Genomic DNA, 5,663 nt, shown 5'->3' with positions numbered 1-5,663 from the left:
ACTGAAGAATATTCATGTATATTAGTTTAAAAAGTAATTTAAATTTCACAAACTGTTTATATTTTGTAGTCTTTTCTTAATTTTTCAAGAGATTTATAAACCTTATATATTATTATAAAGTCATCCCTCCCCCCCCAAAAAAAAAAGTAAAATATATTAAGACTGGGCATGGGCCTCCAGACTTCACTGGGGCCAGCAGCCGCCCGACCAAGGGCCTGGGGCCTCGGGCTCAGCAGACGACCATGGGCTCGGTCACCAACCAGCAGTTTGCAGGTGGCTGCACCAAGGCAGCAGAGAAGGCGCCGCATGAGGCGCCAGCGGATGCAGCTTGGGCGGCGGATGAGCCGCAGCTGCTGCACGGCGCCGGCATCTGTAAGTGTTTCAATGTGCACATGGGGTTCGGCTTCCTGTCCATGACTGCCCGTGCCGGGGTCGCACTTGGTCCCCCGGTGGACATTTTTGTGCACCAGAGTAAGCTGCACATGGAAGGATTCCGGAGCCTGAAGGAGGGTGAGGCTGTGGAGTTCACCTTTAAAAAGTCTGCCAATGGCCTGGAATCCATCCGATCACCGGTCCTGGTGGGGTGTTCTGTATTGGGAGTGAGAGGCGGCCCAAGGGGAAGAACATGCAGAAGCACAGATCCAAAGGAGACAGGTTCTATAACCGTGGTGGTCTAGACCATCACGCCAAGGAATGCAAGCTGCCACCCTAGCCTAAGAAGTGCCACTTCTGCCAAAGCATGTACTACATGGTGACCTCATGTCCACTGAAGGCCCAGCAGGCTCCCAGATCCCAGGAAAAGCCAGCTTACTTCCAGGAGGAGGAAGAAGAAGAGATCAACAGCCCTGCCCTGCTTCCAGAGGCCCAAAATTGAGCACAGTGGGTAGGGGAATAGTCTTTGCTATCAGGAAATTTCAAGGAGCAGGCATCAATCAGCAGAGTGGAGAAAGTGGGGATAGGGTGGGGCGGGGTAGCTGGCACTGCCATGTATCTCAGGCCGGGGTTCCCAGCCATCACCCTGTCTTCCGTCAGTGGGGGGAATGGGTGAGACAAAGGAACTCCAACCATGTTCTAGCCAAGTAAAAGTGGGGGCTCTGGGGGAACCACCCTAGAATCTTCATGCTTTATCTGAGGCTTTACCCCCAAAAGAATAGGGAAGTTGTTTTCCTTTTAAAGGAGGATGGGTAATATTTCCCTTGCCAAGGTGAAATAATTATGCATGAGACCAGACTGATGGACCCAATCCACAAGCTACTACATTATATGAGAAGGAATCTCAGGAGCAACACGGGGGGGGGGGTTAGTATCTTTTTCCCTCATAACCCAATCTTGGGATGTGGTGCTGGGAACTATTCCAAGCAGTGGGTTGTGGTGACAGAGAAAAAGGGTGGTTGGAGAACAGCTGCAGACCTGCTGCTCCTAACTTACTCCCACTCCTCTTGGGGCCAATGTGATTTTATTTATTTGCTCCTTTGGATAACTGCACCTTGGGTCCCACTTTCTCCAGGATGCCAACCTCACTGTGTGCAAATGACATATCTTGTGCATTTAACTTTTTTTCATAATATAAATATGCTGGCTTTGTATTTTTGTATATTTTAATCTAAGGCCCTCATTCCTGCACTGTGTTCTCAGGTACATGAGCAATCTCAGGGATAAGTCGGCAGCAGCTCCAGGTCTGCACAGCAGGAATACATTTTGTTTTTATCACTATGGAGAGAGCAAACATTTGGAGTGGATAGCCTATCAAGTGAACTACCTCATTTCTGCCAATTAGAGTTGAATCTTCTGCCATAATACCCTTTGAAACCCCCTCCACCTTAAAAATGTTTGATCGGAGACTAGGTTTTAAAGGGGTAGCCCCACGACTTGAACTTCGACTGGAAGATTGGAAGTTAGTCTAAATAGAAAAAGTGGTGCAGAAAAGTTAGGAGAGGCCGGGCCAGGTAAAAGGCTCAGAAAAGAAGCCAAGATTAGGTGATGTGATGATTGTTGTCTAATCCTAGGGGTTTGGAGCTTGCTTTACATATCTGATCCATCCTAGGCTAGATAGATAAGCCTAGCTTGACAATGCACAACAGGGTGTGTGTGTGTGTGTGTGTGTGTGTGTGTGTGTGTGTGTGTGTTTGTATGTGTGTGTTTGCATTTAAAAAAAATGAGTTGGTAAGGCTGAGTTTTAAGACTGATACTCTTGTGCCCATTCTGTGCTGGGCAGGAATGGCTATATGAAGAAGCAAGGACTAAAATTATGAACCATTCAACATTCTTGGCTTCCAGAGAGACCTATAAGAGGGCCTCTGTGGTCCCAGGAGCCAGTGTCCTGCCCTGTGGCAGTCGTGATGAATAGTGTCTTGATAGCTAAAAAAGAAAAGAGGCATCTCATTTACATGCTGTGAGATCACTGCAGACCTGCCTCACTGTGTTGAGATGCGACAAATGCAATAGAATGCATTGGGTAGTGTGTGTGTGCTCTTGGTTTCTGGCCTCCTCCAAATGCTGCCCCCCTCTTAATTACTGTATTTGTTTGGGCTTTGTAGGACTTTTGCTGAGTCTCTGAGTTGGTGATTGCTAGGTGGTCTAGTTTGTGTAAATATGTGTTGATCTTTTCTCCATGTTCCTTTGGGGTTTTATTGTTTACAAAATTCTTTTTGTATTGAGAGAAAAATAGCCAAGCATCTTTGACTGAAGGTTCTACACCAGGCAAAAGGATCTGAAAAATAAGTTGGGGAGGCTCTTTTTGAAGTGAGGCTCCTGAACCATCTTTGGTAGTCCCCTTTCTCTTGTTTCCTATTTGGGACTAAATCTGTCCTAAAACCTTCTTCTCCCCCTAAAGAAAATCTACACACCCACACACATATCTACTTATCTACTTAATTCTTAAAGTATCTCTGCAACTCTCAGATGACTTAGGTAGAAATCCTGAAGGAGCAAGGATCTCCTACCCCTTGTTCCCAACCTCCTGAGTCAAGACTGTTATTGGATGCAATTCATGCCAAACACCTGCTGTTTGGATGGATCAAACCTACTCAATTTGTAATCCTAGAGAAGCAAGTGGGGTCAGGAGACCAGGACAGGGAGTATGAATGTATATTCAAGTCACTCTGGAACTTTTATTTATGCAGGTGTAAGAAACATGTCAAAATGGTCTCAAGATTGTTTAATAGGAGACAGACAAATGTAACTCCATGTTTACTGCTAGAAACCAAAGCTTTGTGTGATATCTTGAATTTATGGAGAGGAATGGAGGGTGGAGGGTGGGAAAGTATATACTTGTCTGTTCTTTCCCTGAACCCTTCACATCATTCCCGAACAGCCAGGACCAAGGCTCCTTGGGCTTTGGTGACCCCTTCACTGGGGTGTCTGTTTGATGATTGATTTTGCTGTAGCCCGCTATACTGTCTTTCCTATTTTCTAATCATTTTGTAACATGTGTGCTGACTTTTCCTTCCCTTCTTTTCTCGGGAAAATACAATGAATAAAAAGTCTTATTGGTACTCAAAAAAACCAAACCAAACCAAACCAAACCCAACCAAAACAACAACAAAAAACAAACTAGGCACGGTGGCACATACCTGTAATCCTAGCTCTTGGGAGACTGTAAACAGGCAGATCACTATGAGTCTAATCTAGTAGTGAGACCCTGAATGTATTGTAGACCCTTCCCTAAAATTAAAAAACAAACAAACAAAAAACCAACCAAATGAACAAAAAACTCATCCTGTGATGAAAAAGCTCTAGAATCTAGATACTTAAAAGGAAGAAGAGAATTCTGTAAGGAGAAAAAGAGATCTCCTGAAAGGGAAAGGAAGAAAAGAAGGGAAAAGAAGAAAAGAAGGAAAAGGCTTCTTTTTCTTTTTCTTTTTTCAGTACTGATAATTGAATGCTGGGCCTTTATACATCCCTAGCCCTTTTAAATTTTGGGAACAGATCTCACAAAGTCACTAAATTTTCCAGGCTGGGGACAAATTTGTAATCTTTCTGCCTCAACCTCCAAGAGTACTGGAATTATAGGCCTGGACCACTATGACTGGTAGACTTTTTAAGGAGGAAAATTTAGCATGTATTAAATATGAAAAATCATATTTGGTTATGAACTAAGGCTGAAAAGTAGAAAATGCAAATTCTCAATGTTTAAGCAAATTCTGTAATATAGGCCATGGAATGGTTTGGTGCTTCAAGTTGAAATGCAGAAATCTGATGGACCTGGGCTTAGTCCCAGCAACATCTCTCATGAGCTTTGGGACCCCAGATATGTTGCTGGACTTTTGAGACATTTATGCAAAGTGACTATATTTATATACCAAATTGAATAAACTCATAAATAGCTTAACACAGTGAATAGACCATAACAGACCCTCAAGCATGGGTTATTACCATTATCTGAGAACAAACAATTGGGCAGAAATTTAATTATACATGGAATATCAGTATGAGACCATAAGAATGAAAGTGTTGCCAATGAAAATGATCAATAGTTTAGTGATTACACAGAAACATGTAACCAACTCCATTTACATATATAAATGAATTTAAAAGTTTTTGAAACTCCCTGCCTGGGGCAGTCTCATGGATCCTGTCTCTCATAGATCATAATTAACACTATTATAACTACTGAGCTGAAACTGTGTATTCATTATTGTCTGAAAAGCTGACATTGAAAACATGTGTTTGGATCAGAGCAGAAAAATGTACTGAAGCAGAGCAGAACTGTTGAGAAAAAGGTGTTACCTTTTCTTATACAAAGTTTGACCACTTCAATTTCAAGTGAATGTGTGTCAATTTAAAATGCCTGGTGGTGTCAATTTACTAAAAAAGCTTTTGAAGACTTTAAGCTCCGACTTTCAAGCCTGTGGAAGCAAATTGATGCTTTTGGGGATCGTATGAGGCATGCCCTCCTGGGCCTAGGGTCATAACTCATCAGATACTGCCCTACTGCGTGGAAGAGACAGTATATCTCTGAGTTCACTCAAAGGAAGTGCTTTCATGCCAGAGGGTCTGGGTAAGTAACCAAAAACATATTTAGAATGAAAAAAAATTTAAATCTCAATGGGAAATCCATGATTTAAATATATTTCTCCAACTAGTTAGCTGTCTACTCCCAAGGCATGGATTCCATTTGTGCTCAGAACTGAACAAAGCTCTTGTCAGAACAAAGTTTTTTACTCAATTTTCATTAAAACCATCACTATGTTTGCTATAATAGTGATGATCACTGAGTCTTTGTGGTGTGAATTGTTTTTGTGTTGTTTAGGGGGCTAGATAACAGCTTGTTTTGGTGTAATTTTTGCATCTCCCCACAAGTTTCCTCAAGTCACTAGTTTAGTGGGCTATTTATTTGGCTGCTGCTTAACTGCTGTTACGATTTCTGGAAGTATTTAAAGCATGGGACAGGTATGGCCAGTGCTGCCGCTGCATAGTCTTCTCATAACTGATCAGACTCACAGGTCAATGAAGAGGAAATGTTGCCTGTGAAACCATTAGCTGCTTGCTCAGTGGGGCGCTGTGCATGGAAGACAGAGCTAGTCCTTTGGGTAAGCAAGTTCAATTCACTTGCTTAATACTAAGTAAAATCTTCATTACTTATTACAGAAAAAATTAAGAAAAGAGAAAATGGACACAGTGAAGAAAGTGCCAGAAATACACAAATGGACAAACAATACTCT

At 42.4% G+C, this 5,663-nt stretch overlaps 1 pseudogene; it reads left to right on the top strand.

Annotated features, from left to right (window-relative positions):
• Positions 1-242: 242 nt before the first annotated feature.
• Positions 243-874, top strand: LOC101588175 (annotated as a pseudogene).
• Positions 875-5,663: the final 4,789 nt, after the last annotated feature.

This window comes from Octodon degus, unplaced genomic scaffold, assembly GCF_000260255.1.
Source record: "Octodon degus isolate 3935 unplaced genomic scaffold, OctDeg1.0 scaffold00160, whole genome shotgun sequence".
NCBI classification, from domain to species: domain Eukaryota; kingdom Metazoa; phylum Chordata; class Mammalia; order Rodentia; family Octodontidae; genus Octodon; species Octodon degus.
Note: the sequence above shows the minus strand (reverse complement) of the source record. Positions and strands in the feature narration are given on the sequence as shown.